The 15560-nt window shown below is 31.9% G+C and overlaps 1 protein-coding gene across 1 annotated transcript in view; it reads right to left on the bottom strand.

Annotated features, from left to right (window-relative positions):
* LOC129231469 (leucine-rich repeat-containing G-protein coupled receptor 6-like) overlaps nt 1-14818 on the bottom strand; it is a 52212-nt gene extending 37394 nt beyond the window's left edge. Inside the window, exon 1 of the mRNA XM_054865793.1 lies at nt 14580-14818. The gene's annotated coding sequence lies outside the window, so the exon portion shown is untranslated. The remainder of the gene's footprint in view (nt 1-14579) is intronic.
* Between the last annotated feature and the right edge of the window lie 742 nt (nt 14819-15560).

Here is a 15560-nt window from a genome sequence, read left to right as displayed (position 1 = left end):
AAATGTCTCATGTTAATGAAAACTTAAAAGAAGGGAAAATTTTTTTTAACCATTTATAAAATTTGGCTAAATTGCTTAGTGTTAACATTTACTCCATCGCATCTAATTACAGCTTATTTTATTCTATATTATTAAAATACACTATTAAAATTCCAATCCTTTGTAAGATAACCGAGAACGGATAAAACATTTTGATTTTGGAAGTGGTCATCATTAAACTATGGCCATGTAAGTGTAAGTGTGATATTCGGGAGCAAATAGGTTCGTTCTTTCGGACTCTCACTCGGTCCTTTCACTAAACTCGAAGTCCCCTAAACGCAGTTTACAGCTATCTTAGCTTCAGCTATCATATTATCAGGTTGCATTATAGAGGGTTATGATCCCCTGACGGACTCTCTGGATCCTCACTTGAAAGTGGTATTGACAATCGAAGCAGTTGTGCTCTATCAGAAATTCCATATCTTTCACATTCCTTATAACAAGGTAAGAAGAATTGAACGGTTTTCTGAATGATGCTGAACCGTATACCGTTTTGGATCTGTATCCCTATACGAGATCAAAAATGTAGATGGTAGTAAATAGCTCAGACAGTGACGGATATAAGGGGGGGGGTCATGGGGGTCATGACCAGCGCCCCCAAACCCGCGACAATATTTGAATAATTGCTTAAAAAATTAAAAACTTAATCGAAATAAATTTTATTAATTCAGATTTTTCTGGGCATAACATGAAGGGGTGGATACAAGGATGGCGGGGGGAGGGGTCGTGAGGGTCACAACTCTCTCCCTTAATCAGCGTCAATACTTTGTAATCCTTATAAGGTTCATTGCATTTGAGCAGTGAAAATGACTGCTGGAAAAAAAGAAACATGAACGAAACCATAAGAAAAAGTAAATAATTTTTGAATTCCCTTTTATTGGCACTGCTATATATATATTAATTGAAAAATGACATGCAGTGCCAGCTCTGCTTGAGACAGTTTTCCCACGGCACTGTCTTCAGGTGCCAGAAAATGAAAAGTAACGAAGAAGTGTCTGCCGCCCTAACGCTTGTTATGTAACAAATTTAAGGCGATAAATGGCTTTCAGATGAGCAAAAATTGGTCAAACAAACGTTTTTTCATTCATTATATTTCTAAAAATTAAACCTTTAGCTGAACCGTTTAAAAAAAAAAGAATTGAATCGGTGGATTACTTTAAAAAAAATTGAAACCCCGTATCGCCAATCGACGATATTTATTGTAAAACTATTTCCAGAGCTGCAGGCATCGCTTCAATTGATAAAGCATTTGAGTGTAAATATTTTTTATGTAAAATCTCTGTAAATTATTTTTCCTTAGTGTCGTGATTTTTAGACAGTTTCGTTTTTGTTCGTACTGAGTTATTTGCAAGTGTGCTGTAAATAGTTAATTAGTTTAAATCAGTGTTTTGGATTTTGTGCCGTGCAAGAAATGTAACATTTTAGTTTCGTGATAGCGCGAAACCTCGTTATGGGAGGGTTCCCGTAAATTAGCAACTCGTATTAGATAGAAACTGCTAAAAAAAGGCGCGTTTTGTTAGAAAAGGACTGTTTTTGCAAAGTAAAAAAAAAAACTGATAAACCCAAATCCGATGGAAATACATCCATTTTACATGGAGTTACTTTCAAATGTATCATAAAAGTTCGAAGTGAAGCTCAAGTTTTTTTTATGTTAAATACGTTGTGCATACTTCAATCAATACTGCGAATTTACGGCACAACTTCCACTTCCTTCCGAAACGAATGTTTGCAAGATTCACTACAAATTGTTATTTCAGTTTGAATTTATTCAAGTTTGCAGTACGAACAAATATGAATATTTGATAAATACGTTTTGTACCGTTTCTAAAGTATTTTCAATAAGCACAAGACAAACAAAAGTGAGTAAAATATTTAGGCATTCTTTAAGGTTTTGCTTTCTGTGGCAAATATTTAATTATCATAAATAACGATTTATTAAAAGATACTTGAAATGATTTGAAATATCTACAACATTATTATAATCGTGTTCAATTGAATTTTGTTTTCTGTGGAAATTTTACTATTGTTTTCATAAATAAATATTAATTTTTCATTTTACTGAAGCATAATAAAATGGTATATTTTTTTCTGAAAAGAAGTAACAGACAAGAATAGGGAATGAATGAATTATTTATAGTGAAATAATGTGGATAAAAGTCAAGACTGATAGATAATATAAAATTACTCATACAGATATACTATAATGATGCTGTGTAATCAAAAACCCAAAAATTTAAACTTAGCAACTATTAATGAATTTACGTTCAGTGGAAGAATCGCGAAAATATTATTGATGAAAAGAAAAAAACAGAAACATTACTAACTCTTGCCAAAGTTTTATCTGTATAAAAATGCAAAAAATATTAGTTTTAAAATAAAGTTAGAATCAAAGCAAAACAAAAAACTTTCCTTGTATAATCCAAGTTTTTAAAATTATTTGTGAATAATAAACATAAAATTGCAGAAATGAAGAATTAAAATATAAAACCTAATTTAATGACAGTTGTAAAATAAGCATATTTAGCGAAAAACTTTCATTATATTTCCTGCAAAAGAAAACACGAGAATCACATTTCAAGTAAGCTCTAGTAAAGCGTATTGATTAAAGGATTAAAATCGAAAGTATTGGGACAATGTATGTTAAAATAAAAGCATACACATATTCACGTAAAATAATAAAATTAAATATGTAGTAAGGGGTGAAGATATGAAAATTTAACTATATGCCTTTCAATTGTGATTACACACACACACACACACACACATATATATATATATATATATATATATAATATATATATATATATATATATATATATATATAATATATATATATATATATATATATATATATAATATATATAATATATATTTATATATTATATATATATATATATATATATATATATATATATATATATATATATATATATATATATATTATATATATATATATATATATATATATATATATATATATTATATATATATATATATATATATTCATGAATAAACAATCAAAATAAAATTGAAGATGCAAAAAGCAAGAACATAGAAATGAAAAAGGTGAACCAGGGACCGACACTTTCTCAAGGGGAAGACCGGTCCCTAAGTTCACAAGGCCCTTTCTGTTTAGCAAGAGGGAGGGACCCAATATCTTGCTACCTATTGAATTTATAATTAAAATATGTTAAAATATGTTCTTAAAATGTATCTCATGTTATATATATATATAATATATATATATATATATATATATATATATATATATATATATTATATATATATATATATATATATATATATACACACACACTCCTGTTTGTGAAAATTGCAGGAAATGTAAAGTAGGGCATGATATGCAAATGATTAGAATTCCAGACCGGTAGCGCATGCGTATGCTGAGCAGCGCCCTCTAAACGGCGGATCAAACCGAATATAAATAGACGGCTGTAGCGAGGCGCGTATGATTATCGGTGGTTATATGCTAGAGTAAACGTTAACTGAATCTTTACTATGCCTCTTCGACGAAAGAAAACGAAATTTGAACAAATTTCGGAGTTTGAAACGGGGCAGAATCGTCGGCCTTCGTGAAGCTGGATTGTCTTATCGTGCAGTAGCCACTCGTGTGCAGTGTAACAGCAGCACAACCATGCATGTTTGGACATAGACTAATAATAAGAGTAGACCGAGCTATGGCAACCCTTTTGCTGCTCATAAACCAAACCATGTGACTAGTGGATTTCCTAGCAACAGCGGGCGTTGATCGCAGCAGACGATCAACAATAAATAAAATAAATTGAATTGATGGAACACGGAAGAATGATCTTTAATGGAGTCCGATTTGTCAATTTGTTATTCTAAGTTGTAAAAATTTTGTCAATACAGTGAGTTTTTCGTTTAGATAGTACTGTGCATTTTCTTTATTCAGTTTCAATAACTCTCTAAGTAATTAAAGATACAAGCGCCCCAAAAAGAATCGGCAAACGGTAAGATTTTTACCTACAATTTCAATTTAAGATACCGATTAGTACATTTTTACCTTGACGCAAAACGTTTACGCCAACGCTGACGTAGCAGTTCCGAATGAAATAAAAGTTACTGAAAACTGTGATCAAAAATTAATTACTAATGTCAAAATAATGCATAACTGAAAGAAAAACAGTTCAATTTCAGCACCTGGAAAAAAATTATAATGAAAACACATTACGTCTTAAAATACATGTCGAGTGCCAAACTATAGATAATGTTTCCATCTAGCAACCATGCTGCCAAAGTCTTCGCCAAGCCCTTCCACCAGTCACCTGATACATCTATGAACCAATTTTCTTCATCAGCAAGAATGAGAAAGCTCGGTCTACTCTTATTATTAGTCTATGTGTTTGGAAGCAGTGGACGGACGAGGGTCGGACGGCTTAGAAAATCCGGGAGTGAACCTCGAAATGTGACGTCAGCGTCGCGATGACAGACACCTGATGTGCGTATGGCGCTGACGGACCGCACAGCTTCTTCTAGACAATTGGCAGCACAGTGGTCAACAGCTACGGGTGTTTCATTGTGTGCTTCACAATTCGGAGACGTCTGCTCCATCGTGGGCTGTGCGCAAGGATTCCTTTATACGGGATTCCTTTATACAGGATCTCTTCAAAACCATCGCCGCCTGCGGCTACAATGAGCCAACGTGCATAGGAGCTGGCGTGCTGATTGGCAGCAGGTCGTCTTTTCTGTACCATTACCACTCAACTGTGTATTAAATTTCATTCAACTATGATGCTTCCTTCATGGTGTTGCAATTTTCACGAAGAGGATTATATCTATATATATAAAAATCTCGTGTCACGATGTTTGTTCGGGGTAAACTCCAAAACTACTCAACCGATTTTTCTCAAATTTCATATCTATGTGTCATTTGGTCCAACTTAAAAGATAGGATAGTTTTTATAATTTTTTATTGCAAATCTCATATTAATTATGCAATAATAGTGTGAATTAATTGTTTAGTTCTAGAAATTTTTAATAGATGGCGGTGTAAGTTAATTAATCGATATAACTCTAACATCGTATGACTTACTGCTAAAAACACCATAATAAAAAAACTCACAAATGCTGCTTAGAATTTCCATATAACGTTTCGGGATATTACAGGTTATTATTTACTTCCTGAGAAAATCAACTATATTTTTCAAAACGTTTCCTTGAATTGCTAAAAATTGCAGATTTCACACCGTTGTGAAAAGTATTTTTCTCCACCAGTATCAAGATTAACTAAACGTATTTAACAGGTGTATCGGTTTCGGAGCGATTACGGTTCACCCAGATTGACTCAATACCCTATGAGTGCGAAAAGATATCTGGATCACGAAACTTTGCAAGAGATGCAGAGGAGTTACATTCGAGCTACTTGCTTGAGAGTCTATCTTCGCGTTGGCAATGCGTGTATTAATGCTTTGAGAGCTTTCTTAGAAAAGCAGGAAGGTTCCAGGCTGTTATATTAAACCTGCGTTAGGCTTCTCTGAAGGTGCGAGAATCATAACTGCCTTTAACCAAGAAGACTATTGAATTCTTCAAAAATATTCCAGGTTAATTTCAGGAAGGTTAATGAATTTAAGCGGAAAACAATTATTTTCTTTATTTTGTTCCCCAAGAGATTTTTAATATCATTAATTCTTGCAAACATACGTTCGCAACAGAAAAGTGCAGTGACAATTGCATCGTCAGGCATTGCTGCTACTTTTTTTAGATGGTAGACGAACAGCACATTCAGCTTTAAAGTTGCCTATCAGATATTCATAACAAACAAAACGCAATGTGTAACATTAAAGAAAAAAAAAACGTGGTATGGCTGTAGTGTTGCAAGAGAATGAAATTATAATTTGGGATAAGTGTACTATGGCTCATGAGTAAAAGCATTCATTCGAAGCACATCCTAGGATTGTGCAAGATTTGAACGGCAACGATAAACTTTTAGGCGAAATCATCTGAATACTGTCTGGGGACTTCCGGCAGGCATTACCAATTATTCCGATGAAATCAACGCATGTTTAAAACAATCGTTTTTTATAGCGTAATGTCGAGATAATGCGATTGGCCATGAACATGCGAGTATAAACGCAAAATAATCTTATCGCACAAGTATTTTCTAAGCAATTGCTGAGTATTAGAAACGGTGTAATTGAACTGTATCAAAATATACAGTACAACAAAAAATTTAATTTTTTTAAAATCATAATTGCCTCTGTAATCGCGCTGGTTTTGTAGCAGTTTTGTTTTCGGTAAACATTCCCGAACAGACAGGAATATTTGTGGATCGTCAATTGTCGACTGTCAAATACATATCCTGATGCATGTCGCAAATTGTATTTATTGGTCGCACAAAGTCATTGGGAGTTGACACTTTCTAGTGCAGGTTTGACATAAGGAGAAACTATTCGTCAACTGTTTAAAACAATTTTGACGACAAACTACCCAGCACAATCATTATTTTTTAAGGAAAAACTATATAACTTTCACGTTTGAAGACGTATTTCATAAAGTTTAACAAACACACATATGTCCAAATCCAGATTTTACACCAGAGATGAATATGAAGCTTTAGTTTTAACTGAAGGTTTTTGCGTTTCAATTTCAAATTTGCCACTTAGTTATTATGATATGCCGTCACTTGGTAGTTGGGCCACCGACTTAGTTTACACTGATTTGCAACGCACAAGAACAGAGCAATGACGCTGTCTTAGCTACAATTATTGCGAATAATGAGCCATTACTGACGGCTGGAAAAAAAAGCTCCCCATTGAGGCTGAACAAGCCTATACAGTTGTCGATGAAAACAAAGCAGTAAACATTCCAACCGAATTTTTAAATTCCCTGGATACACCAGGAATGCGACTACACGATTTCCAGTTGAAAATTGGCTCAACAATTTATTCTTTTTCGCGATTTAAACCCACCTAAATTACTCAACGGTACACGTTTCTTCATCAAAAGTCAACAATTTTGAGGGGAAAGTTTAATGGAGAAATGTTTGTGTTGCCACGTTATCCATTAATAGCGTCATAATTTTTAAACACATTTGAAAGGCTTCAATTTTTGAGTCGTTTAGCTTTTGCAAAGTCCACAAATAGATCCCAAGAACAAACTATGTCTTCTTTCGATTTGGACTCGAAACATAAATATTTCTCTCATGGGCAACCATATATGGCCTTCTCACAAGTGGAAAGTTATCATACTTTTCGTATTAGCAAAAGACTGGTTATGCAAGAACATTGTGCACAACTTAGTGCTTAGACAGTTTTCAAATAATAGAAACAATAGTTCGAAGTCAATGTTATCTACTTCATTGAAAAAATTTAATTTTTATATGTTTTTAATTTAGTTAGTGTATTTTGTAAAGAAGTTATTGATTACAAACTATAGAGAAAGCTGAGGTGAATAAAATGTAGTGTAGAATCTAAAAGTGTATGGTTGTTTACACTTAGTTTCTACATTCGGTTATTTTACAACCAGTTTCGATATTTACTATCGCTTTCAAGTTTTTTTTTTTTTTTTTTTTTTTTTTGCGGAAGTCATACTTACAAAATTTACTTATCGTAAGTATAGTGCTTTTTCCACAGAAAATTTAGTTAGTACTTACTGAATTCAATAAGTACTTTCTTCAGCCTGCACTGTAAAAAAAAAAAATCCGAAACGTTACTGAGTAAAAATTTTCGATACTTGCTTGCAGTTCTGGCTAAGCTTTGGCTATGTTTGCATTACTGCTTATGGAAGTTCCTTAATAAATCAGAAAGTTGCTAACCTTTTTTTCGTATCCCTTCCTAAGTTAACACTAAAGTTCCAGAAACATGACTAACTTCAAACGGGAAGATCTTCGAATTTTTCAAGATGCTTCCGAGATGATTTCAGGAAGGTTATTAACTTTTATCGGAAAACTTTCCAGGTTTTGGCATGACATGTTACTGGCAGAAATTGGCCACATCAGCTGCCCATAATTTTCAGGAACATTTAGGAATCGTTTTTACATTGAATCACGTCCATTATCAATCTCATATGTCTTAAAATCGGCTATACTATTTAAAGCTCCATTAAAAATATTTATTTGATTCTATCAAATAATGAGTAAAAGTTTATTTTAATCCAACTTCTTTGCCACAGCAAAGCGTGGCTGGGTCAGCTAGTATATATATATATATATATATATATATATATATATATATATATATATATATATATATATATATATATATATATATATATATATATATATATATATATATATATATATATATATATATATATATATATATATATATATATATATATATATATATATATATATATATATATATATATATATATATATATATATATATATATATATATATGCTGGTTTAACCCCACAATGTTATCTCATATGGCCTTGCCAAATTATGAACCCTGATGTTTACATTATGTAAAATAAGTTTTGATTCAGTCGTATTTTGACTATAAATGATAAATTTATGTTTGGTATATATATATATATATATATATATATATATATATATTCGTTCAGACGTAACAGTATACTATAAATTTTCTTAAATCTTCAAAGATCAGTTAAGTATGTAAAGTAACATAAAATACTTTGTATACTTCCTAAACTGCATACCATTTATTTGCATCATGGCATATTTAGACCTAAGCAGATAATAGCTAATCTCAAATATATGCTTAATGTATTTGAAAGCAGTGCTCAGGGCCTGTCTTGGAAAATAATAACGTTACTCTGAATAACTTATGAATATTGATGTCGGATGTAAGTCTAGATTCGTTCTAATCTTTAAATACTTAATGACACTGAGTTTGAATTAAGATAGCATACATTGCCCTTTGCTGTGTTATCTATTTGTAACCTCTACAAATGCTACATTATTGTTTCAGAGCTAGATTTTGTCATATAATTGTTGTATTTTTTTGCCCAAACGGGAACAGTTATAGTTAATTGACTCTTTTCTGCAGTAATATTTTTTAAATAAACAAAACATTAGCTAAATTTATAATTCACGTAACTAAAAACGCGTTTTTTTCTTCTTAAAATATTCAATCTTAATCTAATAAATTTAAACTTGCAAGAAGAAAGAAATAAATAAAACTGGAAACATTCTATGCGAAAACATTGGAGTGAAAAATCGAAAAATCGAGCTATTTAATCTTGTCCCCCCACCCTTCAAGAAATCCCCCGGCCCTTTTCTTTAATATCAATAATGAAATTGATTTTGGCACTATTTCTGCCATTACAAATTTATATTAAATACGAGCATTACTTTGCATTCCTACTAGTGTTAGTTTCAGAAAAAAAACAAATAGTGGGCCGTTGCACAGAAAATCAGAAATTTTGTCTTACACGTGACAGTTCTGTGTTCTGCGTCAAGAGTAATATTTAACAAAGCATTATTTATCTTAGCAAAGTTTTTTTTTTCTAAGAAACAACACATACACGTGTGATTTCTTAAGCAAAAACAATTTTCTCATTACACTCATTGAAATCAAATATAGATATGTCACATGCGGGACAAAATGTCTGCTTTTTCGTGGAATGACCTCGTTGACACTCGATTTTACGAACCTCTAATTTACAAAAATCCCGATTTTGCGAACTATTTGCTAGTTCCTAATAACAAAACCTTTTTAAGGTAACTTTTCATTTCTGTTTAAGAACTGAAAATTGAAAAAAGTCTTCGTAATGAATTCGACGTAAGGTGAAAGAAGCTATTTCCTAAAGAATTCCAAGGAAATTTCGAGGAAGAAAATTATCCCCTTCATTTAAATTGCAATTTCATCTTCCTCAGCCTTTGCTTTTGTTTTCATTGGCAGTTTAGAATTAGTTTATGAGAGGTTGGCGTACCTTTTGCTCTTTCTATCTGAATTCTTAGATGTCTGTGTTATGATTTTTTTTTTTATTTTTATTTAAAGCAAAACAAAAAAATAAAATGTCAATTAGTATTTATTGAACTTTCCAACAAAATATGCATACATTACGTAGTGGGGGAATGTGAAGCAAAGTGAAATAGAGATGCAAAGAAAAATGAAGAAGTATTTACTCTGTTTTTAGCATCAACTATCTGGGTAATTCAGGGTTACCATAAAAGAATATCCGGGTTTTAAAAATTTTGGGTCTGGTGGGGGAAAATGGTTAATGGGGTAAAGTGGTCATAAATCAAATAAAGAGCTATATATTTGAAATAAATGAAACACTGAGGTTAAATTTTTTATTTAGATTTAAACAATTAGAAACTATTTTCTGAATTCAAAATTTTGTTACTGGCAGTATTTTATATCGTGAAAAAATTCGTTCTGTGTGCGTATGAAAGATTTTAAAATCTGAGCACCTCTTTTAACTTCTTTGTTAATTTTTGTTTATTAAAATTTTTAGCTCGAATTGGTTATGCAGGCAGCTTCCCGGGTGTCTCTAAAACACGTCTGCATAAACAGCTAAACTGGATTCATTTTATATAATATTTTAGAACAACTTTAATAAGATGGGGTAAAGTGGTCATAGGTTAAGCTCAACATATATATATCCCTCATTTAAAATCATTTCATCTTCACGTATAAGGCAGATATCAGTTAAATATTAAGTTTACTAAACATTTATTGTTTTTAAGGTAAACTGAATTAAATACAACTAATTTCAAATTTCATATAGCATATTGATTGAATTAAAGCAAGATAGTAATCCTACAATATTTGAAAAAAAAATCATAGAACTTTTTCTGCAACCACAGCTTTCAATTTATTCTAGTAGAATAATTTATGTCACCCCTTTCCCCTTTCAAAAAAAATCATCTGTTAAATATCAGTAAAAGTAGAAATTTAGAACTAGAAGAGTTTCGCATACCATTGAATAAATACTAGATAAAGCTTGATAATGTTTTCCCCTTTTGTTTTTTAATTCAGTAATATTTTTTTCGGAACTCTATTTGAGTGTAATATTTTCTTATTGTATAATTTAGGAAGTTTAAACATTATTCAGACGTTATCTTTAAAATATAGCTAAAGAAATAAAACATTTCAAATTACCACACCTTTTCTGATGAAATTGATGAAATCCAGGAGTGAAATATGGTTTAAATTCTTGGTGAACCAGCTTTTGACTATAAATGACCCTCAAAAATTTGCTCAGAAAAAGTTAATTTCTTCAAAAGAACTAGGTATGTTGAGCATTAATAACATTACGGTTATTAATGATGGTTTTAGATCAATGATTTTAATTATGACAGCTTTACCCCACCCCAAGTCATTAACAAGCATAAAAGAGAAAATGCCATTAAGTTATTTAAATCAGTTTTTTTCTTCTGAAAATCAAGAACAGCGTGTGCTTTAATAATGTAATGCAACACAATAACAACAAATTTGAAGTTTTAAAAGAAAACCCAGCATTTATTATTTACCTACGTTGAAAAGCGGATGTTTTATGACCACTTTACCCCACCAGACCCTATATTTCATAAACTGCCAGTTTATTTCATTTACTGCCAAAAATAAAAAATTATGTTTCAATGCAAGTTTTACTATGAAATACTTTTATTCTTTCCTTATGTAATGTAGTTTTAAAAATAAATTTTCCATTTGCTCATTTAGAAAACGGTTAGGTATCTTAACTATTTCGCTTTGCATCACATTCCCCTACATAGTTTTTAATGCGAATCGGTTTATGACTCATTTTTATGATCCTAATTATTTCGTAAAATCGAGCCATAGTTCTAGGGTCTAAAAACCTTAATTTTGTCCTTGATGGTTGACAACTCTTTAGCGTGGTTGAATTTGTTTCTTTTTATGTTTCATTGTAGTTTTTCTCTTTTCCTATTGGACTGGTTGTTGTCATTATTTTTATAATATTCTGTGGTTTTTCTCAAAAGTGCCTTAATTTATGCAATAATTAAAATAATTACTCATGGTCTGATTTAAACATTATTGTAAGTCAATAATAATAATAAATACTGATCAGTGCGAAGCATTCGCGCTCAAAACTCATAGAACAGCTGTAAAATTGTCATGTAAAATCAACATATTTAAAAATGTACGCATTCGAGAAGAGCATTTCCGCTGCATAAATTTTAACGCTTTAAGTATTATCCGCAATTATTTTTTTTTTAATTGCTATAAAGGTAGGCTGCTCAGTCAGGAATTGAATCCCTGGACCCTTCGGTTGAAAATCCAACGCTCTATCGACTGACCTATCCGATTCTCCCTTTTAGCAGTACAAGCAGAATTTGACTTAGCATATCTGATTTTTTTTTTTGGGGGGGGGGAGGCTTCTTTTTTTAATTTGATATTTTAAAAACAAGCAAAATCAATCGTTTGTTGTTTATTTTTCACCGAAAGTGAGGGGAAAAAATTAAATGATACCTTACTTCAGAAGTTTGATGACATGTTAAGGAATTTATGGCATTCTCACCAAAAAACATCTTCGAGAACTAATACTACAGGATTGCCCATCTAGGAAGGGGCCATGGCGCAAATTACGAAAGTGAAATTTTTAGGGGGGTTGCTTTGAGGGGCATTTTTCTCTTTTGGGGTGGGCTCTTGCTCTTGGGGGGAATCTTCGCGATATTTAGGAGGGTGTACTAAACAGAAAGAGGTTGAAAAGCTAGTTTTTTAAGTGTAATTCTTTGAGTAACACCAAAAATCTGTTTATGCTTCGATGATAACGGTGAAGAAATATTCAAAATATTGTCTTATTTTAGAAGTTTCATGAAGGATTTAGGAAATTATGGCAGACCCACAAAAACACCTTTGATTTATATATATGTATGATGCCGCGATTTACCATATTAGAATAAAAGTTTTTTTTCTGGTTCTAATGCAACAACACAACCGTGTAGCTCAGAATCCATTTTTGGTCACTACTGCGCATATGCAGCACTGGATTATATTCTCCATCTCAACTTTGTCCTAATGGAAATTTTAATGGATGCTAACGCAAGTCCATATAGAGCTCTTCTGGTCGAAGAATTTCTGAAAAGGAGGATATTCACTGGATGGATTGGCCAAGTAGATCTCTAGACTCCAATCCTATAGAGCATGTCTGGGACGCTCTCGGGAGGGCAATCGCAATTCGCAACACCCCTCCGGGGACTCTCCATAGCCTTAGAACAGCGTTGTTGAACGAAAGGAAACAATTGCCCCAGGATCCCATAAACAACTTCATTTCAAGTATGGAGTCACACTGCAAGGCCTATATGTCCGTTAGAGGGGACCATACCCCCCTACTGACTCATTTTTTTGTTCAATTTTGCAATCGCTGTTTCACACCATCCAACTCTAACGAGTGTTATTTATGATCATTCTTGTGTATTTTAATTTGTTTTGCATTATTTCAATGTATGTACATACCAAATTTCTTAAAATCGGTCCCGTAGTTCTGGAGATAATAGACCAAATCTGAAAATTTCTTAAACCAGTGTATTTGAAGACAAAGTTTTTCATAAATCATGATCGTTTCTAATACATGTATTAAAATTAATCAGATTGCAAGAGATTGTGAGAAATTGAAAGATCAAAGCTCTTTTTGTGTACTGAACATCTGAACATCTACTTGCTCTATACATTTCATTTGAAAAGTTCTTTGCTCTTTAATGTCTCTGTGTCTCCCAAATTCACAACTAAATTGTCAGATAATCTTTTCACCAAAAACTACGCTTTTTGCTGTAAGATATTTTTTTAATTCAAATTTTCTAGAGATTACCTGATTTATTGATGCACAAATATTTGAACATAGAAAAGCCCAGAAAAATAAAAATTTTGACGTATTTTCAAATAACTAAATTGGAAAAAAAAATGCAAGATCACTTTTCAAATAAATTTTGAGTTGAGTTTACAAACAGAAGTTTTTCTTGAATCAAACAGACCTCATTTTCTTTTTTCAAATAAAATACGAGGCACATTATTTGCATAATAAATTAAACTTGTAATTTTAATAATTACAATCATCACACCTGCATTATAATTAATAATACTATTGCAGCTTTAATAAGTGGTAACGATAATAAACTGATAGTAATGTTAATGGTAACAGCAAGAAATATTATTAGCAATAATTACACTACTAAAAGTAACAATAATAATAATACTAAATTATCAATGATAATGATACGTAGCAAAAATATAGTTAAATATTGCTCCAACTACGTTGTTTAAACTTCTTAGGGTAAAAAGAAACCTCCACTAAAATAATTAAGTTTAAAACTAAAAATTAACAGTTCTATCAGAAATAGTGAAGAGTGAAAATGTTACCATGAATTACTTTGCAGCTCTTTATTTGATACAGTTCATTTCTCCAAAAAAATTTACACTGAAAGTCAATAAATATGAATAATAACTTGTCAATTTTTTTCAAACAGATAAAAAGTTTCAAATTTAATAATAACGATTGTTTTAATTTTTTCATTAAAATGAACTGAATACTAATTTAATAAATTCAGTTCTGAAATACTTATTAAATCAGCCCATCATCAATCTTATACATCAGCGAAAAAAAATAAATTATATTTCTTGAATCTTACCTTTTCTTATTGTTTGATAAGTTCCCGATGAAATTCACTATGTTTAAATCCAGAGACACTATTTTAAATTGATGACCAATCCGCATTTGTCACCGAGTTTGAGGGAGTTTGGTGATACGGAGATAAAAAAATAAAAACCGAAAAATATCAATGCCGCATGCAAACGATATCCCTTGCACGCAAACCAATAGAAACGGAGCACTGGGAGAGTGAACGTATTCAGAACTCCGACAAAAAAGCAAATGGCCAGTCGAACTTCGGGAAAAGGTGGCTCTCGGCACGCACATGTGTTTCACAGCAACTAGTTGATGCATTGTGAAATTGTAGCAAAAGGGTGGGGGTATGGAGATGAAAAAAAGGAGGATATGCTCAGGCAGCAGGTAGCGTGCATCGTTTGAACAAATTCCTGGATGAATGATAAATACTTCAGTAATTGAGTTATTGGTGTGGATAATTTATGAAGCGTTAATATGTTCTTGGAAAAAAAAATAGTAAGAAGTCACTCTATGTCGGTTCGTGATTTTTAAAAGCAATAGTTTGGCGGTATAGTTAAATAGTTATACATTCTGCTGCAGGGGGGGGGTATATTTTATGCATGTACATATACTTCTTCCAAACATTCTGAATCAGTAAATTACTTTAGGTTGTTATAATTTTCGGTCTCCCTGATGTGCATCCTTTTTAGTTTGGGGCACTAATCGCTCCTCTTTTCTTCTCTTCGTTTTGAGGTTCGCATGTCTTTGCTTATTCACCTTTAATTTGGGGCATTATTCTCTTCTCATTTCTTCTCTTCAATTCGAGGTTCGCATGTCTTCTTTTCTTATTCAGTTTAAAGTTTTTTCTAGTTTGATACGCTTCTCTCCTTGTTCTTTAAGTTCTCTTTTAGCTATCATCTTCTTTGCATTTTTCAGCTTTTTCAGGACGTCCATCGCTGTCAATACTTCTCCATAACTCTCTGGCTTTAGCCTTGTTTAAAATACC

Source organism: Uloborus diversus, chromosome 10, assembly GCF_026930045.1.
Source record: "Uloborus diversus isolate 005 chromosome 10, Udiv.v.3.1, whole genome shotgun sequence".
Classification (NCBI taxonomy): domain Eukaryota; kingdom Metazoa; phylum Arthropoda; class Arachnida; order Araneae; family Uloboridae; genus Uloborus; species Uloborus diversus.
Note: the sequence above shows the minus strand (reverse complement) of the source record. Positions and strands in the feature narration are given on the sequence as shown.